The sequence below is a fragment of the Callospermophilus lateralis genome, chromosome 3 (genome assembly GCF_048772815.1).
Source record: "Callospermophilus lateralis isolate mCalLat2 chromosome 3, mCalLat2.hap1, whole genome shotgun sequence".
NCBI classification, from domain to species: domain Eukaryota; kingdom Metazoa; phylum Chordata; class Mammalia; order Rodentia; family Sciuridae; genus Callospermophilus; species Callospermophilus lateralis.
In genome coordinates, this window is record NC_135307.1 from 124,410,097 (window position 1) to 124,436,477 (window position 26,381).

General features: G+C 40.7%; 1 protein-coding gene and 1 non-coding gene across 3 annotated transcripts in view; both read left to right on the forward strand.

The window, feature by feature from the left end:
* The window catches only part of Atp10a (ATPase phospholipid transporting 10A (putative)), a 183,802-nt gene that overhangs the window by 55,689 nt on the left and 101,732 nt on the right, over positions 1–26,381 (forward strand). The gene's annotated exons all lie outside the window — the stretch shown is intronic.
* On the forward strand, positions 2,737–2,843 carry LOC143395965 (U6 spliceosomal RNA). The gene has a single exon (XR_013090870.1). It is a non-coding gene; the product is annotated as a U6 spliceosomal RNA (small nuclear RNA).

A 26,381-nucleotide genomic window follows, 5' to 3' on the forward strand; every position in this document is an offset into this window, starting at 1 on the left:
TCATCAAGCAAATTGTGAAGTGTTCAATAATTCCTAGATTTAAGTGAGATTGGAAAGGAAAATAGCTACACAAAAAAATAGCTATTCATTCTTTTTTTTTTTAAATATGGATTCAGCATTTACTCATGTTTTTCCCTTAGAAGAGAACTATAATTTTCTCTCTCTATCCATCCAGGATTGGTTTCATGATTCATCATTGATAACAACCACGGATACTCAAAACCCTTATGTAAAATGACATAGCTTTTCCATATAATCTGTGTACATCCTCTTGAACACTTTAAATCATCTCTAGGCGACTTATAATACCTAATACAACAGAAATGCTATGCAGACAAAAGGTGGAAACTGAGTTCTGGACAAATCCATTAAAACAGAACACCTCAGTGTATATTGGCTATATTTTTCTCATATGTAAAATACAGTTTCACCTAAATTCTGTTCACGATTTGTTTTAAGCAGAATAATGACCCCCAAAGATGTGCAAACCCCAATCCTCAGGACTTGTGAATATTTTAGTTTACATAGCATAGGGAATTAAAGTGATAATCAGACTCTCACGGTAAAGAAATTATTTTGGTTATCAGGTTAGGCCCAATATAGTCACAAGGGTCCTTAAGGCAGAAGCAAGAGTCGGAAGAGAACCACAGAAACAGCAGCTCAGTGAAAGAGACCTACTTGCCTGCCATCACTGACTTGAAAAGGAGGGAAGGGACCATAAGCCAGGGAAAGCAAATGGCCCCCACAAGCTGGAAGTGCTGGGGAGATGGATTTTCCCCTAAGCCTCCAGAGGGTAATGCAGTCCTGCTGAGACCCTGATTTTAGCTCAGTGAGAGCCTGTGCTGGAATTCTGACCCACAGAATGATGAGGAAATAAATTTGTGTGGCTATTCAGTTTGTGGTAATCTGTTGCTGCAGTCACAGGACACACTAACTCATGATTCTAGTGGTCTCAAAGACTACTTCATAGCCATAAGGGATCCTTACAGGCCTAAGAGAACCTGCCTTGTATTTTTCTTTCTTTCTTTCTTTTTTTTTTTTTTTTGTTTTTTAGTTGTCAGTGGGATTTTTACTTTATTTCTTTATTTATATGTGGTGCTAAGGACCAAACCCAGGGCCTCACACATGCCAGGCAAGCGCTCCACCACTGAGCCACAACCCCAGTCCCCCTGCCTTGTATTTTTCAACAAAAAAATTAACAGTGGGTGTTAGAATGAGGTCATCTACAGTTTCAAGAAGAAAGCTCAGAGCACTGCAGCCCAGCTGCACTGTGTTCTGGATGTTACGAACAACCCAGCCTGTACTTTGGGGTGGGTGGGCAAACCCATGTGTTTCTACAGGGCATTTTGCCCAATTTCTGTTCTGTTTCAAATAGAAAAGCATTCAGACCTAGAGTTCCCAGTCTTACTCCAAAGCAACATTTTACTGATTTAATGCAGGAAAATAATTTTAAAAGTCTCCCAGTGAACAAAGATGGCTTTGTATTTCATGTGGAACTTCAGCAGATCACATGCCCTCATCATGTGGAGCACATGTTCCTCCTGTTATTATTAAAATGTTGATGTATTCCTCGACTTTGGAATACAGGGAGGTGTTGCAGGTGACAAACTACTTACCAACCTGGATCTGTTATCAGGCAATCAATCAATTACCAAGGAGATTTACTGATATATGGCTCTTGTTTGCTGTCAGATACATCCATCAGTGTTCAGAGGCTAACACTGGGGGCCTCTACTGGGTCAGTTGTGACTCTCTTCCTGCCCAGGAATGGCCAGCTAAGTTGTATGTGCAACAGTGCTGGAGTGCTTTAGAGATTTGAAAGGTGTATTTTCCCTAAAAGCAAGCCATTCCACACCATATCGGAAAATTTTAGCAGGTTAAGCAAATTGGGGCATGATAAATGGGGGGAACTCTTGTGATATTTTTGCTATCTGCATGTTAAATTGGTGTGAATTTTTCACAGTGAGTGTGCACACACATCTCCAGAGCTTCACACTCACTACTGGTGTACAGTGCTCTTGATATTGCACACAGAGTGCCAAGTGATAACATGCGTCTTATCATAACCACAGCACCCACCTGGGACACAGGCACCACACTGTCTCTATTCTCACTTTGCACTTAGGAATGCTGAGGCTCAAGAGATGCTATGGGCTGTGTACCTCCTAATTGTTGACACTGGACACTGTGCCTTTGGCTTCTCCCTTAGTGTCCAGCCGACCTAGGGGATGAGTGGCCTTCTCATACAGAACACACCTTATAATTCATTTGTGCACAGGAATGTGCAGTACACATGGGGATAAAGACTTGATATCCAGCCCTGCCTTCCTGGGATCCCCCCACCCCCCACCCGTGTGCACCTAACTGTTGTCTGCAGAGGATATATTGTCACCCCAGAGGTTTCTCTTTCAGATTAATTTCTTAAAAAAATTTTTAGTTGTTGTTCATCCAGAGCAGACTTACCAAATCTAAGGGTCCCCTTGTACAAATTTCTGCCCCTAAGTAGGCAGCCCTGATAACGCACTTTGTCTTTACTGGCCAGAGCTACCCCAGGAACATGCTGTCCCTCATCAACACATTTTTCCTTTCACCATCAGCTTACATTGCAAGCTGAATGCAGACTGTATTCTTCATTCAATGTGCATTTGTGGAATCCTTTTATGCTGTTGGTGGGAATGTAAATTAGTACAGCCATTATGGAAAACAGCATGGAAGTTCCTCAAAAACTTAAAAATAGTGCTCTCTTTGGCAGCACATATACTAAAATTGGAACGATACAGGGAAGATTAGCATGGCCCCTGTGCAAGGATGACATGCAAATTTGTGAGGCATTCCATATTTTTAAAAGATGTACAAATATTGTGTCTCAATTACAAAAACAAGAATAAAAACAATTAAAAATAGAACTACCATATGATCCAGCAATCCCACTTCTGGGTATATATCCAAAGGAAATGTAATCAGTATGTCGAAGAGACATCTGCACTCTCATGTTCACTGCAGTGCTGTTCATAATAGCCAAGTTATGGGATTGGTTCACCAGTGCATGAATGAATAAAGAGAACTTGGAAAATATATACAATGGAATGCTATCCAGCTTTCCAGAAGAAGAAAATCCTGTCACTGGTGACAATATAGATGGACTTGGAGAACAAAATGCTAAGTGAAATGAGCCAGGCACAGAAACACAAATATCTCACTTATTTGATGTCCCTAATATGGGGAATCTAAAACAACTGAATGCATAGCAGCAGAGAGTAGAATGGTGGTTTGCAGAGGCTGATGGGTTGGAGGGAATGGGAGGGGTTGGTCAAAGGCCACAAAATCACAGTTAAATAGAACACATGCATGATCAGTGTTTAAGGTGGTAGATATGTTAAATTTTGCTTGATTCATTCATTTTACAAGATGCACATGTCATAATATCACTACATACCCTGTAATTATATATGATTATACTTAAAAAAATTAAAAATAGGAAAAAAGGAAGGGAGGAAGTGGTGTGATGGAGTGGGAGGTAGGAACAGGAGGCAGGTAGGTCCTAGTGAAGGAAGGACACAATTATTAAGGTACAGAGTTTGGGCAATTCCAGGACGGTCAAGGTGGGAAAGAGAAGGAGCTCCATGTGTCTAGGACTTTGAAAACTTGATGAAGCTTACTGGAATCTGAAGCCAAAGGGAAACTCAGTAGTGGTGATTTCTTCTTTATTTAAAATGTCAATTTTCTTCCTCAGTGATATTTTTGCATTTTGTTTTTAATGGTGCATTAAATATTCACCATAATTAATGAGTTATTTGTTTGGATTAATAACCTTCCTTGAGGGCTGGGGATGTGGCTCAAGCGGTAGCGCGCTCGCCTGGCATGCGTGCGGCCCGGGTTTGATCCTCAGCATCACATACAAACAAAGATGTTGTGTCCGCCGAAAACTAAAAAATAAATATTAAAAAAAAAAATCTCTCTCTCTCTCTCTAAAAAAAAGTAACCTTCCTTGAGTGTTTTGCTTAAAATGGGCACCTCACCCACCCTACCCTATCCTCATCCAGGTTTCATATCATAATGACAATAGTTTTTTAAATTATTTATGGTAAGTAGCTAGGTGTGGTTTTGCACACCTATATTCCCAGCATCTGAGGAGGCTGAGGCAGGAGGATTGAAATTTGGAGGCCATCCTTGACAATTTAGCAAGACCTTGTCTCAAAAATAAAAGGACTGGGGCTGTAGCTCAGTGGTAGTGCATCTCTGGCTTCAATCCCCAGTACCTGCAATAAGTATATAATAAGTATGAGAGGCAGTGAATTTAACCAGTTTTTAAAATTTATTTATTTATTTATTAGAGAGCGAGAGAATTTTAATATTTATTTTTTAGTTTTCAGCATACACATCTTTTTTTTTGACAATTTTTTAATTGGTTGTTCAAAACATTACAAAGCTCTTGACATATCATATTTCATACATTAGATTCAAGTGGGTTATGAACTCCCATTTTTACCCCAAATACAGATTGCAGAATCACATCGATTACACATCCACATTTTTACATAATGCCATATTAGTAACTGTTTATACAACATCTTTATTTGTATGTGGTGCTGAGGATCAATCCTACGCCGCACATATGCCAGGTGAGTGCGCTACCGCTTGAGCCACATCCCCAGCCCAACCAGTTTGATTTAATTGCTCTACAATGTGTTTACTAAACATTACATTGTGCCCCATAAATATATACAATTATTTTTTTTTGGCAGGGGGCGGCGGCACCAGGGACTGAACTAAGGAGGACTCAACCACTGAGGCACATCCCCAGCCCTTTTTTTTGTATTTCATTTAGAGACAGGTTTTCACTGAGTTGCTTAGCACTTTGCTGTTTATAAGGCTGGCTCTGAATTCACGATCCTCCTGCCTCAGCCTCTCAAACCGCTGGGATTACAGGCATGTGCCTCTGTGTCCTGCCCTACAATTATTTTTGTCAATTAAAATTTTTTTAAAAAGCAACAAGATTCTTACAGGTGTTGCTTCCATTCTTAAAATTTCTTAGAGTATAGAGATAAAGGAATCAATTAATAGTTATTTTCTGTTTGTTTTTATTGGTGCATTGTAATTATACATAATAGTGTGGTTCATTTTGACATATTCATGCTTGCGTATAGTATAATTTGCTCCACTTCATTCCCCAGTATTTCCCCTTTCCATTCTTCCTCCCTCCCCTCTTCCCCTTCTTTTACTCCATTGGTCTTCTTTCTATTTATTTATCATTTTTTAAAAGAAATTGATGAATTATAGACACACACATAAAAATGGAATTCATTGTATGTGCTCACACATATCAATATATTCTTGTGTGTATTCACACAAGCCCACTGATAGGGCCTGTGGTCCCACAGTCCACCCTCCAGTACAGCAGTGTGGGTATCTGGTCTACATGAATGAGTCTTTAAATTTTTAATTTAAAATGAAAAACCTAGCATAAAATATAAAAATGGAAACACAGAACTTTCGAAAAACTTGGAGACAGGGATGGGCAGAGGCTAGAAAGCTTGGGAGCCACCACAGTGATTCTCCTCCCCAAAGGCTGCCTAGTCTTCGTATCAGTGTGAGGAATCCTTGCTTAGGAAGACTTGTATTTTGTGAATTCTTTTTGCCAGGGTGGGAGGTGGTAGCAGTGGCAGCGATGCATTTCTGCCTTACTAGATTTTGTTGCAGCATAGAGGAACTTGGAGGATATACATAAAGTGAAATAAGCCTTACCCAGAAAGACAATATCACAAGATTCCGTATACAGGTTGAATATCTCTTTGAGTATGCCACTGCTACCACCTCTCACCCTGGCTAAAAGAATTCACAAAATATAAATCTTCTTAAGCAAGGACTCCTCACTGATATGACGACTAGGCAGCCTCTTGGGAGGAGAACCCCCGAGGCCAGCACTGTGGTGGCTCCCAAGCTTTGTAGCCTCTGCCCATCTCTGTCTCCAAGTAAAAATTTAAAATTCTTGGGGTCAGAAGTGTTTGGGATTTGTTTTCATATTTTGTAATGTTTACATATGCATTATGAGATATGTTGGGGATAGGATCCAAATCTGAACACAGAATTTATTTTTATTTTGTATATGCCTTACACACATAGCCAAAAGGCAATTTTATACTGTATTTTTAGTGAAGCTGTGTTTTGAATGAAACGTATCACCTGAAAACCGGTGTGGAATTTTTCACTAGTAGCATTACACAGGCATTCAGAAAGTTTCTGGTTTTGGAGCATTTGAGATTTTCAAATTAAAGATACTCAACATGTATGTGGAATCTAAAAAAAGTCTCTTAGAAGCAGAGTAGATGATCGCCAGGGGCCGGAGAGTGCCAGATGTAAAGGCTAGATGTTGGTCAAAGGATGCAAAGTTTCAGATGGACGGCAGGAGTGAGTTCTAGGAATCTATTGCACAGCATGGTGACTATAGCTAATGATAATGTATTGTATTTTTCAAAATTGAAAAGAATAGATTACACACACACACACACACACACACACACACACATATACCAGTGTGTGAGGTGTTGGACATGTTAAATAGCTTGAATGAATCATTCCATGATATGTGTGTGTACATATATCAAAACATCACTTTGTATTCCATTCACAGATGCAATTATTTATCAATTAAAATTTTAAGAAATAAATTTTTTAAAAGTCTCCAATATTGCAGAAGGAGCGAGACCTCTCCAGTGGGAGCTTGGACTACCACTGCCACTGCCTGCTGTCCAGCGACACAGTAGGTTAACTGCTCCCTGATGACTCATCAGCACTGAGTTTGTGCATGGACGAAGATGTTCTTTTGGCTTGCATACCCTCACCCACTCACTCCCCACCCAGCCCACTCACTTCCCACCCAGCAACCTCCTGTGGGAACTCCATGTTCCTGGGATTTTCTCTGTGGGTGCTCACAGGGTCATGACTAGAACCACAACTGTCCATGAAAGGGATAGATAGAGCTCCACCCATATTTATGAACCATCTTCATATGCCAATTTCCCCCTGAGTATGATTAATACACAGGACTCTAAAGTCAAGGAATAAAGTAACACCAAAGAAATATTTCCAGGTAGAGAAATTGTAGTGCTAATACCTGTCTGACTTTGGGGAAATATTTCTGCTGCTAGCAATAAGGAAAAGGATCATAACACATTGCTAAAAACAAAACCAGAAATCTAGTCCAGTGGTATTCAGCAGTTATAAACATAATAAGAAATCCAAACACATGAAAGCAATTTTTGTTTCCATTTATAAACCTCAATCCCAAGTCACTGGGAAGAATTTTGGGAAGAACATGCTTTTCTGTCTTCTTAGGCTGCAGCAAAAGCCCCCAATTCTCATTAATTGTGTGTTTATTATTGTACTTGTGGGTGGAGTACGGAGGAAGTGGTCAACAGGTACTAAGTTCCAGTTCGTTAGGAGAAATTGGTTCTGGTGATTTTTGTTTTTGAACAATAGTTATTTTTCAGTACTGGGGATTGAACCCAGGGGCACTGAGCAAATCTCTAGTCCTTTTTACTTTTTATTTTGAGATAAGTTCTTGCTTAGTTTCCCAGACTGGCCTCAAACTTGTGATTCTCCTGCCTCAGCCTCCTAAGTCCCTGGGATTACAGACATACACTACTGTGGCTGGTTTAGTTCTTGGTTTGTTTTGCAAAATAGAGTGACTACAGCTAACATTATGCATTATGTATCTCAAAATAGCTAGAAGAGAGGACTTTGAAGTACTTACCTTAAAGAAATTATAATTTCAGTGTGATATTTATGCTGATTAATATGATATGATCATTACTCGAGTCAAAATGTCATGTTATACCTCACAAAATGGACAAATATTATGTCAATGAAAAAAATAAAATTAATAAAATAGAAAAGTTGGACCAGAGGTGATACCTGGGCTCTTCTCACCATGTAACAGTCACACTGACAGGCGTTATCCTGGGTGGTATGCCAGGCCCTATAAGTAGACTTTGCTGTGTAGCCATGACCCATGTTGAGAAAGTTGGAAACCCCTGGCTGATTCAGTCCTTCAGAAAAGGGCTGCTGTTTATCTTTGCATGTCTTCATTAAACAGAAAACACTAGTTTGTAAACCACTTATAACCTGCTTCGTTTCCCTAAAGAAGAAAAATATATATTTTTTTTTTGTTAGCGACAAGAAATTCTACAACTTATCAAAGCCCGCATCTCAGTATTTTCACCAGAATAATCTAAAATCGGAAAGCATGAGTTGGTTTAGTTGGGGGCCTTCCTCCTATTTATGATTTTGGAGCTGCCCTCTGGCTTCTAGAAGTGAGTTTTTGGTCATTGACTTAATCCCCTCTGATCCTCAGTGTCTTTATCTGTAATATGGAAACAACAGCACTTCACGGGAACACAGTGAGGACTGTGTGGAAACACTACACCTGTGATGACCATTGCAGGATCCTGTGCATACGGCCCCCAGGAGAAGGTGACCCTTGTCACCATGTTTCTACCCAAAAGAAAGCACAACCCTTGTCACCATGTTTCTACCCAAAGAGAAAAACAAAAAGTTCATACCGTGAATGTTCATTCTCAGAATATTTTGGGTGAAATCAATTCCCCCAGGTTACTGCTACCATTGTTGCTTTACTGTGAAGAATTGAGATTTGGCTTGGACGCTGTGAACCATGAAGATGCCTTACGTCACCACACAGACTGCATCAGAAGAAATCACATCACAAGAGTACATTTTGATCCTTACGTTAATGTCCCTTTTATTCTAGCAGCTGATTCTGCTGAGATGGGGAAGTGTTTGTTTAAGGTCCCTTAATAATCATAACTGTGCAGGCTGAACATGATTTAGGAACATTTAGCAATAAATATGTCACAGGGAAATATTGCTGTGGTGATAGGTTTTAGGGTGTCTTTTGTAAAAGTATGTTGCTTTCATGATGTCTTATTTTGCATGGTGGGAAGAAACTAGCACCCAGGCTGGGGAGGGTCAGAAGGCAAGTGTTTTCAATAAATCATCTCAGGAGAAGCCCCAGGCAAAGGCATATTGTAGGGCATTGACTCAGTGTGAATCCCGGAGTGTGTGAGAAAACAGACTTGCCTTTCTGGGCAGTCCTCTCAGACCATAAAATAAAGGAAAGGGACCTTAAAATCAACAAAACCTTTTCACTTTTCAAAGTTCTGATTCAGAAGATGCTGGGCCTCTGAGGAAAAGGTGGCTTTGACTCAATACTCTTCTTCCGCTCACATCCTGAATGAAGTGATTGCTGACTTTCTGGACGTTTGGGGCAGATATGGATGCAAGTCTGTGGGCAGCATCAGTTGGGTCCTCCATGGGCCACAGACACTTGGGGGACAAGCATTGGAGAGCCCTGGATTGAATCCCAGGAAGCAGCACATCTTCAAAAGCCTGTGCCTGCGGAGGGAAAGGTGCACAGAAGGAGAACTGGTGCTCTGCTCCCTAGGCTGATTTCCTTTGCTCTGTGGCTGAAGAGCCCACCAGGGAGACCCTGGGGAAGTCCTCTGCTCCCCACTGACTTGGGAAGCCACTTCACCTTCTGTATGGAAGGGACCTGCCATCACGTTAGAGAGGAGACTGTGCCCAAGTGTGTTAACTCAGAATACTAACCATTCACCCACAGGTGCCTGGTAACCAGGCAGAGGAGGATGGTACAAACAAAATCTCATGTCTGGCAAAAAAGGATTGCTGGGAAAGACTTGAAGCCACTTAAGGAAGAACTAGTTATCATAATTTTGGGAGCAATGAGCACTTAGAAGAGGAAGTGGGAAAGATGGCCCCTCAAAATGGGAACAAAAAACTGTACCATATTTAGGAATAAGTTTAACAAGAAAGGTTCAAGACTTCTATGAAGACAACTTCGTAGAAGTATTTTTGTTTGTTTGGTTTGGTTTGGTTGTTATGGGAATTGAGCCCAGGACCTTATCTATGCTAGGCAAGTGCTGCTCCACCACAAAGTCACACCCTCAGTCCTAACTGCACTGTGTCTTTGAGGGGTGTGAACAGGCATGAGGCAACACAGAGTTTCCCGCAGCCCTGAAAAGAAAAGTAGATGTTGCTTGATGCCAGTATTCCCAAGTGCAGTGTTATGTGTGGAGGACATTTCCACCTAGGGTTCTTTTGGAATTGGGTAAAGTGGTCTTACAGTTTTTATGCCTCAGTATAGTCAAGACATTTTTAAAAAGATGGTTGAAGAGTAGCATTTTTTTTTTCATACAAAACATTGGAACAGGGCTGCGCAAGAACTTGTGCATGACTTCTGCCCCTCAGAGAGATGAGTAGGAACCCCATCCAGCATGCACCCCATGTGCTGAGTCAGATCCCTACCTCTGGGCTGCTTTGGCTAGAAGGGCACCTTTGTCAATATTCTGGAAGCCTCCTCTCAGTGTTCAGGCTAGTGGTGGAACTGATCAGGCACACTATGATCTAGTGGACATGTAGATTTCTGGAACTTATAAATAAAGCTTAAACACAAATGATATTACATGTGAGGATACATTATTATTATTATTATTATGTGGTACTGGGAATTGAACCCAGGGCACTTTACTACTGAGGTACACCCCCAGCCCTTTTTATTTATTTTTTATTTTGAGACAGGGTTTTGCTCAGTTGTCAAGACTGACCTCCAACTTGTGGTTCTTCTACCTCAGCTTGCCAAATAGCTGAAATTACTGTCATGTGCCACTACATATGGCTACACATGAAAATTTTATATAGAGCAGAGTGGGTATTTAGGTTCACTGGAGGAAGGACGATTTAAAAAGTAGTGTTTACAACTGGCTGTTTGGGGGTCCAACAGCTTTGGTTCCTTAGGTTGCAACATAAAAATGAGTAACATCAGGTTTTCCAAAAAAATACTATGTCCCACCCCCCCCCCCATTAAGAAATAAACAAAACTAGGAAATAGAATGCACAATGAAGGGACATCAGAAATTTCTTTAGCCGTGCCTGGAAAAATCAGGTATTTTTAACTATATAAAAATTTAAAACAAGCACAAGATGAAATTATACTACAAGCAAAAATTATAAACAAACAAATCAAAACTCTAGGGAGAAAAGCATTTGTAAAGCAAGAGGTGTTAATATTTTTAATATAAATACTCTTGCAGGGTAAGTTATCAAAAAGGGATCAAAGAACTTAATAGAAAGAACAAGAAGGAAATATGAAGAATTACTGTACAGAAAGACAAAACCCAGTGGTCTGGGAGTCAAGGAGATGCAGATAAAAAGAACGGTAAGGATAGTGCTCTGTCCTGCCCATTGGACTTGCAGGGAAGTTTTATTTTTCTTTTATCTTTTGGAAATGCAGTCTTGTCATGTTGCCCATGCTGGTGGAGCCATCCTCCTGCTTCAGCCTCCCAAGTAGCTGGGACTACAGGTGTGCATCACCATGCCTGGATAAGGAGGTTTTAAAAAAAGAGGAAGAAACACCTATGGCTTATAGAAAGGAGGATGTGAGTACTCTGAGGGGAAAAATATGAATGATTACAATGTCTTAGGAAAAATTATTAAAATCACAGGACTCCATGGTAAGAATGAGGATTTTACTTCTGCTCATTTTGTGGGGATGTCATACCACCAAATTAATGGATGTATAAAAAGTTACTTAGAAAATTTTTTAAAAGTGCACCCCCGCATGTTTTACATGCCTTATATTGGCAGTGATGTCATCAAGATGTCCTGAAGTCTACTGAGATACAGTTTGCTCTCTAAATCTGTGGGTTGCACACTGTGAATTCAACCAATCTTGGAACAGGGGGTGGTGGGGACACAGTGTCTGTACTGAACATTTACAGGCTTTTTTCTTGTCATGATTCCACAAACAATACAGCATTTGCATTTCATTAAATATTGTAAGTTTTTTAGAGATGACTTTTAAAAAAGAGACAGTGTCTTTTTATGTTTCCCAGACTGGCATTGAACTCCTGGGCTCAAATGATCCTCCTGCCTCCACCTCCAGAGTACCTAGGACTGTAGGTGTATAACACTTTGACTAGCAAGACATCATTTAAAGTATGTGAGAGGATGTGGGCAGATCATATACAAACACTACACCATTTTACAGAGGCACTTGAGCATCTGAGGAGAGTCCTGGAACCAGTTCCTGTGAGTATCCAAAGAAATGATTTTCCAAAAATAAGAATAGTTTCATGGTAAAACTCACTAAATGGTTCCAGGTGTCATTTTAATCTAACATATTTCCTGGGGAAAATTCATGTATCCTGGGTTATTTGGTGTTACATTGGGTGATTGGGTTGTTAGAGTATAATGCACTGTGTCCCCCTCTTGTCTGAGAAACTCGGCATCCTTTTTTCCTTCTGAAGAAGCCTAAGGCCTTCATTCTCTGGGCAAGAGTTTTGCCAGGATAATTCATCATTCTTTCTGTTTTCATCTCAGGGCAGCCAATACTTCCCAGTAATCCTGACCTATTCCAACAGTCTCCTTTCTGCATGCCCATGCTTCCACACATCTGGGACATTTCTTAATGCTCATGTCGCTTTTAGGAGATGTGTATGATAGAAAATATTTTAGGAAATATTTTATCTCTGATTTTTCATATTTATTTGTAATTGCATGTAAAATTGTACCTATTTATGGGGTTGCATGTGATATTTTGATACGTGTACACATTGTGTGATGTGCAAATTAGGGTAAACATCTCCTCATACATTTATCATTTTGTTGTTGTGAAAACATTCACAGTCTACTTTTTTTGAAGTATACAATACATTATCATTACCTATCATTATCCCACTGTGCAATAGAACACCCAAATTTATTTCTCCTTCCTTCCTGTAACTTAGTACCCATTGACCAACTTCTCTCCTCCTCCCATCTCCTCTACCCTTGCCAGCCTCTGGTTATGAGATGAACTTTTTAAAATTTCATATATGAGTGAGATCAGAAAATGCATTTTATGCTAATAGTTAATCTACTATATTTTTGGTAATCTTGTGATCAGAAAATTCACTCCAGAAAAATCACTACAAGTGTCATCTATCACTGCCTCTGAGTTTTAGTCTTGGATTCAGAATCCATTAGCACATCCCACTGAAGGAGCAGATGTTTCAGTTTATGGTAGAAGGAAGATACAGTCTGGATGTTATGCAACACATTTGGCTCAAGTTCCTACTGCAAATTTTGCTGTTTCTGTTTTAGCCATGAGTTCTCACCTTTATGATTTTTCAAATATGTTGGTCCTATAAACATTTACTTAATAATCCATTTTGTAGAATGTTTGTCCTGGGTAGTTTGATGCAGGAGTTTTCAACAGGGGCAGGGAGGTGTGATTCTGAACCCCAGGAGGCATTTGGCAGTGTGTGGAGTCATCTTTGAGAGTCACAGTAGCATCTGTTGGGTGGAGGCAGGAATGCTGCTCAACATCCTACAATGAGCAGAAAGCTCTCTACAGTAAATTACCTGGCTCAGAATGTCAGTAGTGCTGAGGTTGAGAAACCCTTTAAAGCAATTGTCTCTTCTTCCAATTTCTCTGCCTGTTGTGTAATGAGTGTATATTAAATTTTGTGTAGTTGTGCAGTCTTTTTGAGTCTTTTTAAAGTGCTGTTAAATCTTTCTCTCTCTCTCTCTCTCTCTCTCTCTCTCTCTCTCACACACACACACACACACACAAGCATACATATGCACACACATGAATGTACAGTCCTTTACTTGTTCATCATCCCCCAAAAAATAAATTCCATGAAGGAATATCTTATTTCTAATGTATAAGCTCTTGGTACTAGTTATTCTTCCAGGGGATTCTGTCAACCAAGAAATGATATATGAAGTTAAAATAAGTAAAGGAAATTTTATTCAGGTGCAGAATAGATTTGCAAATCAGGACTGAAGGTTCAGCTAGATCAAACTAACATTCGTTTAAACAAAGGCAGGTAGTGACACACACCTGTAATATCAGATGCTCTGGAGGTTGAAACCGGAGAATCCCAAGTACAAGGCACAAGGCCAGCCTCAGAAACTTAGCCAGACACTGTCTCAAAAGAGTAAGTGCGAAGGACCAGGGATATAACTCAGTGGCAGAATGGATTCAATTCCCAGTATAGAAAAAAAGAAAGGGAAAAAAAAGTGTGTTCTTTTAAGTATAGTTGTAAATTTTGTAGATCTCTTGGAATGTTCAGGTCAAGAGGACAAAACTGGTCATTTCAGTGTTTTTCAAATCTTTCAAAGTACTTTTAAATTCTAGAGAAATTTTCCCTCTGGTGTGGACACAGTTCCTGACGTATCAGCATGCATGGCCATGTTCTTCCTTTTAGTAAATTTCTAAGGCTCAGGAAAGATTTTTTTTGTGCACCCCACCCCATTCTTTAACTGTTTTGCCTTTTATTTTATACATTTTTGGATCTCTTGCCCTGGACCTCCTAAACCTCCCACTTAGGGTTTTACTTACTGCATCCTGTTTTCTTCTTTGTTCAAAAAGGGGGTGTACAGCCAGATGCAGTGACATATATCTATAATCCCGGCTATTCAGGAAGGCTAAGGTAGAAGGATTGCAAGCTGGAGGCCAATCTGTGCAGTTTAGCAAGACCTAATCTTAAAATTAAAAAAGGTTTTTTTTTGTTTTTGTTTTTATTTTTAAATAGAAAGGTTTAAAGCGGGGAGGGGCTGAGGGTATAGCTTAGTGGTAAAGCACCCCTGGGTTCAATCCCCAGTACTTTAAAAAAATAAAAATAAATAAAGTGTGCATTTCTCCGCTTAGCAAACCAAAAGACTCCTTCAGCTGATGTGCCTGGTAGGTTGTAGTTAGTTCACATGTGATTTCTTGATTCTTAGATGTATCCCTATGGATCTTCTTGGATAATTACAGTCGAACCTATGTGTGTTAGTTAACTTTTCATTGAGCTAAGGTCAGAATACGTGACAAGTACAATTCAGAGGAAGAAAGATGTATTTTGGCTCATGGTTTTAGAGGTTTCTGACTGTGGTTAGCTGGCTTCATTATTTTGGGCTTGAAGTGAGGCAGAATATCATGACAGAAGGGTATAGCACAGGAAAGCTACTTGGGTTACCAGGAATTGAACTCAGAGGCACTAAGCCCCTGAGCCACATCCTCAGCCCTATTTTGTATTTTATTTAGAGACAGGATCTCACTGAGTTGCTTAGCACCTCCCTTTTGCTGAGGCTGGCTTTGAACTCCCGATCCTCCTGCCTCAGACTCCTGAGCTGCTGGGATTATAGGCTTATGCCACCTCACCCAGCTGCTACTCAGTTCTCCATAGTTCTGAAGGGGAGAAGGAAAGAGAGACAGAGAAAGAGAGGAAAGGACCAGGGACAAATACAGTCCCTAAGGCCACACCCCTAGTGGCTTATTTCTTCCAGCCATGCCTCACTTGCCTATAGTTTTTGCCATCTCCCAGTAAGTTCATTCAAATGATTAATCCATTAAATGGCTTAATTCACCAATGAGGTCATAGCCCTTGTGATCCAGTGATTTTACCTCTGAACATTGCTGAATTGTCTCAACACATCAGCCCAACTTTTAAACATTCAGAGGAAATACAAATAATTGTTTTGTTAGTAAGATACAAATGATACAGATATTTCTGGCCAACTGTATTCCTATTGATTTAGAAAATGTAACATGATCTTATTATGTTGAAATATGATGTTTTATCAATAGGAAATGTAATAAACTGACAAGGAAATCAGAAGCAGTCTGATGCTTAGAAAGACATTTGCTTTTACATTATTGTTCCATGGCAGTAAAATAACATGATATAAAATGATGCCAACCATGTAATCATATTTTATATGATTACACTTAAGTAGTACTTGTTTGTATGCCTTATTTCATTGAAATCCTATGAGCAATTATGCTGTCTTTCTAATAAAAAAAAAACCACTTATTTTAATTCGAAACCACAAATCAAATGTAAGAGGCTCTTGCTGTTCATTTGTAGTATTTCTGATTTTATTAGTCCAAATTAAACACTTGGGGCTAGAGTTTGGGCTTCATGGCAGAGGGTTTGCCTAGCTTGTACAAGTCCCTGGGTTTCATACCCAGCATCATCTCTCTCTCACACATAAACATACACAATCATCACTTGCTTCAGAAGTGTAATGGGGGAAAAAATGCATGCACACTCATGTGTGCACACACACACACACACACACACACACACACATTAGGAAAGGTGAAGTCAGATAGTGGTCATGGCCACACTCAATTAGTGGTCATTTTTGAACCATCTGGTGGCAGTTGGGAGAGCTTAAAGTCTAAGGACAGGTTCAAGGGGCTATGAGGCCCTGAGCCCTCTCTTACTGGGAATGAGTCATTAAGTTAGATGAGACTGCATGCACTGGGACTTTGTGACCCCAAGTGAAAGCACCCACCAGGTGTGAGGCATCATCATTAATTATTCATCATTTCAAAACCAGCAATTTAGAACTGTTTATAAATATTTCCTGCAGGAAGGATTTTGTGAAAAAGGGTGGGGCAACTTTGTGCAGATGCAACTGTAAGCCAGTCCAGCTGCTGCATTAGACACAGGCTCCTTGGTCTTTCCTGTGCTTACAGAAATATCAGGTGTGTCCTGCTTGATTTGGGAGCACTTATTAGAGCTACCAAGTCAGCCTGGCCAGGAGAATAAGCAGCTTATGAAGTGCAGAGTAAGTCCCCAAGGTGAGCAGGGTTGTATCCCTCTGTGAATGATGAGCTTCTTTCTCAATCCACTGGGGCTGACTTAGAGCACATGTCCCAGTTTGTAGCAAAAACAGCAATTTGGTGACTTTTGACCTTGGACAAATCCCCCTACCCCCTGGTTGTTTGCAAATAGGCGGGAGTTTTGGCAAATGGACTAAAATTTGTTATTCTGTGTCTCAAACACTGGCATAGGTCTGGAACTGGCTGCTTTCCCAGCCTTTTTCAAGCATAGTGATATTTATTCTCAGATCACATTAGTCTCTGGCTACATGATTTAAAAGGGGTTGGCGAGAAGAGGTTTTTGCTTAGTATATGGAAAGTCTTCTTGATAGACTTTAGAGTACCAGATCAGATGTGCTTTCAAAACCAGATCTCAGGCTGGAGTTGAGCGCTTGCCTAGCATGTATGAGGCAATGGGTTCAATCCTGAGCACCACATAAAAATAAATAAATAAAATAAAGCTATTGTGTTCATCTACAATTTAAAAAATTAATAATAATAATAAATATAATAAAACAGATCTCTCCATGGTGTCACAAGCCCTGGAGCTACAAGGTTAGTTTCCACATCTGTAAGTGGGAATGTACTGTTACGACCACATGATAATTTATTTGAGGTAAAGGATATGAATTGCCATCCAGTGACTGGTTCCTAATGAGTGGTACTGAGGGAAGAACTGTTTAATTTTTTCTGTTGTGATTACTAATATTATTAAGATGAAAATGCTGTCCTCAATGCTGAGAGGAATTCATCATCTAGACCTCCCGCTGATATTGCTCGAAAGATCCAAACTGAAAGCAATGGCCATTGCTAATTGCTAATTGCATGGCATTCCTATGGAGGTGCACTTTTGAAGAACAGTTCTGACATTCGAGAGGCTGAATAGTCTGATGTGAAACTGGATGAGAAATGAGCTTGAGTAGTGTGAATAGGTTGGGGAGGAGATAAAGAAGTCCAGGAATGTTTGGAGAGATGACCCCTTTATTTTCATGGGTGTGCCACTGGAAGTAGTGTTTCCAAAAATATGGTGATTACACTCATATGTTCTGTGACTGTTTTTCCAGCTGTGTTCACTTTGCTACGGAAGGGTGAAGGCAGAAGTGTTGAAGCAGTGGGTGCAATGTCCTGTGCTTTTGCCTGAGGCTGCTCACTGGGCATGCATAGGCACCGTGGAGCCCTCTCATTTTCCAAATGTGGGGCCATCCCTTGACCACCCTGGCTCCCTGTGATGACATAGTGCTTCCACTAGTCACAGTCCTACCTTGGGTGTGAGTTTAACCTTCCTGCCACTTTGGTGGCGTCCCAACCCCCCAATACTCCCTCACCCTGCACACTCTGTGCTCAGCTCTCATCTCTGCCTGTTTTCTCCCCATACTCCTTCCTGTTTTATCTCAGCAAGAGCAACTCCAATAAGTGATCCTGCAACTTCTGCTCAGGAGACCCTAGTGTGTTATCTCTATCTGGCTTTGTCTTCAAATCCGATGTCTCCTGCCAGCCCACCCAACTCGAACCCACCAGCTCCTTGAACACGAAGTCGCTCACAGTTGAACTCTCTGTCCCCTCTTCAAATAGATCACCAGATGGTCCAACAATGATCACTAATTGAGTGTGGCCATGACCACTATTTGACTTCAACTTTCCTAATGAGTGTGTGTGTGTGTGTGCGCGCGCGCGTGCACGCACGCATGTGCATGCATTTTTTTCCCCATTATACTTTGAAGCAAGTGATGATTGTGTGTTTATGTGTATGTGTGAGAGAGAGATGATGCTGGGTATGAAACTCAGGCCCTTGCACATGCTAGGCAAACCCTCTGCCATGGAGCCAAAACTCTAGCCCAAGTGTTTAATTTGGACTAATAAAATCAGAAATACTACAAGTGAACAGCAAGAGACCTCTTACATTTGATTTGTGGCTTTGAATTAAAATAAGTGGTGTTTTTTTTTATTAGAAAGACAGCATAATTGCTCATAGGATTTCAATGAAATAGGGCATACAAATAAGTACTACTTAAGTATAATCATATAAAATATGATTACATGGTTGGCATCATTTTATATCATGTTATTTTACTGCCATGGAACAATAATGTAAAAGCAAATGTCTTTCTAAGCATCAGACTGCTTCTGATTTCCTTATCAGTTTATTACATTTTCTATTGATAAAACATCATATTCCAACATAATAAAATCATGTTACATTTTCTAAATCAATAGGAATACAGTTGGCCATAATTAGTATCTTATTGACAAAACAATTATTTGTATTTCCTCTGAATGTTTCAAAGTTGGGCTGACGTGTTGAGACAATTCAGCAATGTTCAGAGATAAAATCACTGGATCACAAGGGCTATGACCTCATTGGTGAATTAAGCCATTTAATGGATTAATCATTTGAATGAACTGGGAGATGGCAAAAAACTATAGGCAAGTGAGGCATGGCTGGAAGAAATAAGCTATCTGTCCCTGGTCCCTTCCTCTCTTTCTCTGTCACTGTCTCTCTTTCTCCCCTTTAGGACTATCAAGAACTGAATAGCGATTGGGTGCGGTGGCATATGCCTGTAATCCCAGCAGCTCCAGAGGCTGAGGCAGGAGGAACGCAAGTTCAGCCACTACCTCCTGTTATAAAATCACTTAACAGCCTTGAAAACATAACTAGTAAAAATTAATAGTTTAGCTCAGCCTAGACCAGAGATCAAAAATGGTAATTTTTCTTTTCTTTTTTTACTTTGTCTTTTAAATAGATTGTCTTTTAAATAGTTTGTTACTAGTCATCCTATTTCTAACATTTCCCTACTCTTTCTTTCCTGGATTGTCTTGTATTGACCAAGTAAGGTCCAGATGGGAACTCCCCAGCTCTTTGTGCCTAATTATAAAACGTTAGGAAATTTCCCCAGAAGAGGCAAACTAATCACAGAAGTGTTACCTTGTCCTACCAACTGAAGTCATCTATTTAATAACCTTCCTTTACCACTAAGTAATCAGCAGGCAGAGAGATAAGGTGTCTTGTCACAGAGACAACAGCCAACCCGTGGCAATTCTGCTTCCAGTTCCTGGGGAAGCTGGGCAGTGACAATTCTAGAAAAGACTTGCTTTTTCCTGTGGCTTTGGAATTGGTTCTTTTGAACATTTAAACAGTACTTTCATCTTGATTTACTTATTTAAATATGTATTTTTTAGTTGTAGTTGTAAAAGTTGTACAATTTATTTTTATGTGGTGCTGAGGATCGAACCTAGGGCCTCGCACATGCTAGGCAAGTGCTCTACCGCTGAGAGCCACAACCCCAGCCTGAATCTTAATTTATTTTTTAAATAATGGGGTGGGGTTTCAGAAAAGCCACCTACATTTTCCACTAAGGTTCTGTAAATTCTTGGATCAATTTCCAAGTTCAGTCCCTTCAGGAATTTTGAGCAAGGAACTGCTGGTGATGGAAGACCAGGTGGTCATTCCTGTTGAATAACCAGGCACCTTATTTGTAACCGCCCAGGAAGAAGCTCATTTTCCACACCTGCACACTCTCAGTGTTTCCCCCATTTTCATACCTCATTTGTACCCTTTGATGGGCTCTCACTTTGTGGGGTGAGAACTTTCATCTGGATTTTAAGCATCCTCTTTCTGCACTCTTTTCTCTTAGAGTAATTATTTTTGCTGTTGTGGATATTATAAAGCTAAATGCTAGTGGCATTTCCCATTTGCTGCTCGGTATAGAAGATGAGCTGCCTGGGAGGGGGAAGCTTTTAGCGTCTGTGTGGCAAGACTGCGTCATCATAATACCACAGACTGAGTAATTTATAAACAATACAGGTTTATTTGGCTCACAGTTCTGGAGGCTGAGAGGTCCAAGGTCTTGGGTAGCGTCTTGTGAAGGCCTGCTTGCTGGTAAGGACACTCTACAGAGCCCTGAAGTGGCTGAGGACTCCCTGTGGCAAGGGGGTTCCAAGTCGGGTATGGTGTGTATCCATTTTCTATGGTGTGTAACAAATTGCTACAAAGTCAGTAGCTAAAAACCACACAAATATGTGATCTCACAGTTCCCTGGGTCAGCATAGATTAGCTGGACTCTTTGCTCAGGCAGAGGTCAAGGCACAGACTGGGGCTGTAGTCTTGATAGGAGACCTTGGGTCTTCTTACTTTTTTGGGGGGGGAGGGAGGGGGTGACTTCTCATAAACTCATACAGGTTCTTGGCAGCATTCAGGTCTGTGCTATAGCTTGGTGTCCCTACCCAATGTGTGTTGAAACTTGATCCTCTTGTGAGCTATTACGAGGTGAAACCAGGTAGGACCTTTAAGAGGCAGAGCACTCATGAGTAGATTAATCTATTCATGAATTAATGAGTCGATGGGCTGTCTCAGGAGTGGGTCTATTTTAAGTCATCGTGGCTCTGGCTCTTGTTACCCCCTTGCCATGTGATGGCCTCTGCCACCTCGGGTCTCTGCGGAGAGTCCCTAACAGCAAGGTGGCTTTCTCATTTCAAGATGCTGCATCTTGAGACCTTGTACTTCTCAGCATCTAGAATTCTGAGTGAAATAAACCTTTGTTATTTGTAAATCATCCATTCAGTGATATTCAATTGTAAACAGCAGAAAATGGACTAGGAGTATGAGATATCCCTTTCTCTGGCTGGCCGATGGGCTGCACCATCATCCCCTGGTCATATGGCCTTTTTTTTTTTTGACCTCTTACACTTCCCTCCTTCCTCACATTAACAGGACTCATGTGGCTAGGTGAGGCTCACCAGGGTGGTCTCCTTGTTGGGTCAGTTTGTAGTTTACATGTTGGTCACTTTGGTTCCATCTTCAGAATTTCTGGTGACTATGCTACCATTCACAGGCCCCACCTCACCCAGGGGAGCCCAGCACAGGCCTGTACACCAAGGATTGGGGTCCTGGGACCATCTCAGAACTGCTCCCACATGTTCTTAGAAGGAATACCATTTGGACAAACTATTTCAATTGTGTTAATTCCTAAAATTGCTGTAAACTCATTTATTGTATTGAAGGATGTGACTGTTGTAAACTCTACTAATTTATTTATTCTATTTATTGATTGATTATAATGCTGGAGGTCGAATTCAGGGCCTTGGGTATGCTAGGTAATTGCTCTATCACTGAGCTATAGCCCAGCCCAACTCAGTCATTCTATTGGGCAGGGACAATCTCCACTCTGGGCTTTCTTGGCTTCTGTTATGCCAGGAGAGGGCAGCCCCTCTGCTTTACTCTCAGCATGAGGAAGTTGCTTTCAGTTGTAGAGAGGCTCCCACTGCAGTGTGTTTCATCTGCAAATGTCCTTTGTCTAACCCTACTCCAGCAAATGCCTGCATGCTTCTAGGAACCAGGGGCCATCCTAAGATGCAAAGGTTGTACTTTCTAGAGTCAGATGGTCTGGTGTTGACTGGCCTTGAGGTGGTTGTGTGGTTGTGTGACATGTGACTTGTATGAGTTATCCCTAGCTGTCGTAAGAAAGTGCCCAGTTATCTCTGGCTGTGGTAACAAAGACTGGGTGATTTAAACAACAGAAATTTATTCTGGAGGCTGGAAGTCTGTGAACCAACCCTGTAGAGTTATTTTCTTCTGAGCCCTTACTCCTTAATCTACAGAGATCTGCTTGTGTCCTCACATGGCCTTTTCCTTTTTGAGCGCACCATCTCTGTAGTCTCTTTTCTTACAAAGACACTTGTCATATTGGATTAGGGCCGGCCTATAATCTCATTGTAGCTCAGTTCCTTCTATAAAGACACTATCTCCAAATGCAGTCATATTCTGAGGTATGGGTGGGGGGGGTTAGGACTTCAACATACAAATTTGTGTATGGGGGGCACGTAAGTCATCTCATAACATTAGGAAAGGAGGGCTACATATATTATATATAAACATAAAAATGTATATAGAAATCATAAAAAGAATAAATATGAAAGATGCAGCAGACAGGGACACTGTGGTGTTGGTGTAGCTCCCAGCTCTACCTGAAAATAGTGCACATCTGTGGTCTCACTGAGGAACCCTCTCCCTTTGGTCTGTCGAAGCAATAAAGGGGGCTCCCTTATGTTTTTTTTTTTTTTTTTTTAACAAGTAATTCCTGAGTCTGGGTTTGAAAGGTTACCCAAGATAGGAATCCCTGCAGCTTGCAGTATCATTACTTGGGAGCTGGGATTCCTTCAGGCATCCTGGAGCAACATTGCTTTCTGCTTATATTCTGTGGCTCACCTGGGGACACCGGCCCTGCCGCCCCAATGAGGACTGTGGCCTGAGATCTCCACATCTCCTCAATGCACACTCTTCCCCCCTCCCCGCCCGTTGCTTGGCCCTGTGGAAACTGTAGGAGAATCTTATTCAGGGCTCAAATGCCTCCTCTAAAGTTATCATTCTAAAATTGTGCATGGATGGGGCAGGCAAGATGATGCTTCATGATATCAAAGCAGATGGAAGCCGACTTTATTTTCAATGAGGTTTATAAATGGAATGAAGTTAACATAAACTTAACATAGTACTGTGTGGCCAAAGAGCAGCATCCCCCCTCCTCCTCCTCCTCCTCCTCCTCCTCCTCCTCCTCCTCCTCCTCCTCCTCCTCCTTCTTCCCATCATCACTGTCCTGGGGTTAATCCCAGAACCACACTGTCAGGGACTCCCTCAGACCAAAGCCTGCCCTGTTGATGGAGAGTATATGCTACCTTCCTCTGCACCAGAGTGGTCACATATTTGGGAAACTGTTCCAAAAAGGACAGACCCTTTCAAATTGCTCTGTACTTTCTGTGGTTATAATAAGGAAGACTGAAAAACTAAAGGTTATAATAATATAAAATCAAGGTTTGGTCTTTGAAAAAGAAACTTTGAATATGATTAAAATGTTTAATCTGTCTAACATCAAGGCTGTCTCTCTCTGTTCTCAGACAAGGTCAGAGACTGACAGTAAGCAAGCAAGAAGGCCAGAGGATGGACTACCACTCCTGTGCCTCATCTCTGAGCCAGCTGACCTTGGGGCTGGGCCTTCATGAGATGGGCCTTAGCTGTGGCCAGGACCCCTGGTTCCTTGAGCTAACTATGGTGGACCCAAGTGACTATAGGAGACCAAAAATTTCAGAGCCGGAGAAACAGCTCTGAGACATGCTTTGCTTTGTAGAGTATTAAGATGGCTCAGGAAGAACCTCTTTGGTCCCATTCAGGGGCTTGATGCTACAGGTTCCAAAAAGTGCTATCTAATGGTGTGTTTGGCCTTTCATTCGTTTTCAAGAATAGATACTGTATTTAAATTTTCTTTACTCACTTTAGAATGCCTAGAGCTATGCTTTGTACATAATTAATTTAGTGGATCTTGAGTTAGAGAAACACAAGAAAATAGAGGCTTAAAGTGTAAGGGAGCTGGGAGTGGTGCTATGTGCCTGCAGTTCCTGTGATTCGGAGGCTGATGCAGGAAGATGGCTTGATCCTGGGAGTTGAAGGCCAGCCTGGGCACATAGCAAGGCCCCTTCAGTTTAAAAAAAAAAAAAAAGAAAGTGGGTGCTGTAGCTCAGTGGTAGAGCGCCTGCCTTACATGTATAGGGCACTGGATTTGATCCTCAGCCCCACATAAAAATAAATAAATAAAGATATTGTGTCCATCTAAAACTAATAATAATAATAAAAGGTAGAAGGGAGTACTTCACTCTTCAGCAACTAGCTGATGACTAGGATCCCTTGAAGTTTTCCAAGGATTCTGTCAAATCTACACTCTGAAATAAAACAGGTGAAAACGTTGATGGGTGGTTTTCCAGCCATGCAAGCTCTATACTTGGCGTCCAAAGCTGCGGTATCAAGTTGGATGTGGCCAACACTGTCCACCTCAAGACCCAAACTTTCTGCCTGAATCCTCTCCCTCTACGTAAAACTTAGATGAGGAAGAGAAGTAAGAAGTTTGTTACTGGGAATCAAAGGTTCTGGCACTGGTTCCACTGAAACTTTAAGAAAATAAATTTATGCAAAGCCAGCTTTTAGGGAAGTAGAAGAAAAAAATTATGTAAAATATCCAACTTCAGGGGCTCAGTAAACAATTTTTATGAAAGAAGGGGTACCATGGACAAAAAGCAGGAAATGAATGTATGTAGAATCAGGTAGATTTGGCTAGGCTGTGACAGTCAGAAACATGTTGCAGTTAGTTTTCTTGGCACCACTGGTCCAGGGGGTAGCTTTTAGGTTTTTATTCTCAATAAGAGAGGAAACTGTAGATGCTGAAAGTAGTTGTCAGGAAATTGCTTTTAATTTTAAAGAGGCTTCATTTCAATTATCATTAACAAGAAATGAATTTAGTACTTTATTACCCAACAGGATTACCCAGAAGATTTGTTGATGAACTTTCTTCGCATGGCATAGAATGTTAAGATAAATTCTTGTTCATCTACTTAGATGGTCAAAATTGCCTTCAAGAATCTCTTAAAAATGACCTTCTGTTGAATTAGTGATTCTATTTTTCCAGAGGCTAAAAAAAAGGAAAAAATAATAATAACTAGAGAATAAATCTACAAATAATGTTTTCATGTAAATTTCTACTCATAGTAACTAGCAGGATCTGAAGACTGACTGGGTTAAGCATGGTGCTTATCAAGTAGATTATGTTATCTGCTTCATCTGCACCTAGAGGATGGATCCGGTATTACCTCCATTCTGCAGATGAGGACAATGAAATGTAGTAAGGTGGAGCCAGGGTCAAGCCCAGGTCAGAAATACAACACCTGTCCTTTATTGCCTAGTAATCCGTTAACCTCTTGCACTCTAAGTCTAGTTTCATATGGTCTAAAATTTTTAAATGAGTTTTTATTGTGATAAAATATACATAACATAAATTTTTTCATTTTAACAATTGTTTAATTTTTTAAAGATTTTTTTTTTAGTTTTAAATGAACACACAATATGTTTATTTATTTTTGTGTGGTGCTGAGGATCGAACCCAGTGCCTCACATATGTGAGGCGAGCACATTACCATTGAGCTACAGCCCCAGCCCTGTTTCAACAATTTTAAAGTGTACATTTCACAGAGTTCAGCTATCACCCAAACTTTCTTCTCACGCAAATAGCAACTTTGCACTGGTTGATAACTCCTCATCCTTCCTCCCCTGTCATGAGCAAGATTTGCCTTTAACACAGACCAAACACTTTTTGTTTTTCCACAGTGTCAAAAATTTATTGAATAACAGTAAATTCATGGGTTATGTCACTTTCTTTTTTTTATATATCTTTATTTTTATGTGGTGTTGAGGATCGAACCCAGTGACCCGCGCATGCCAGGTGAGCGCGCTACCGCTTGAGCCACATCCCCAGCCCAGGGGTTATGTCACTTTCATTGGTTGCAGTTTACTGAATGCTTATGATCCACCTGATAGTCATGGGTTGTTCAATCACAAGTTCTTTTATTCAATTCCAATCTTAATTTCTAATACCTCTAACAATCAAGTCACACATCATACTCCACACAGTGATGTATATGTAGGTAACAGAAAGACTAAGAAAGGCTTAAGGCAGTCGCAGGGTTATAGATGCTGTGTCAAGAGCAAAAGCAGAGAGCAGATACCAATGTGAAGATGAGAGTTTTAACAAACCAGTTCTGCATAGTTGTCAAGGCAATGTTTCAAATGGGTGGCAGTTTCAGAGTGTCAGCTTGAGGTGCCAGCTTGAAGGGGGCTCTGCGTCATTCTCAGGAGGAAGAGAAACCAGCTAAGCTGGAGTCCAGGACAGAAAAT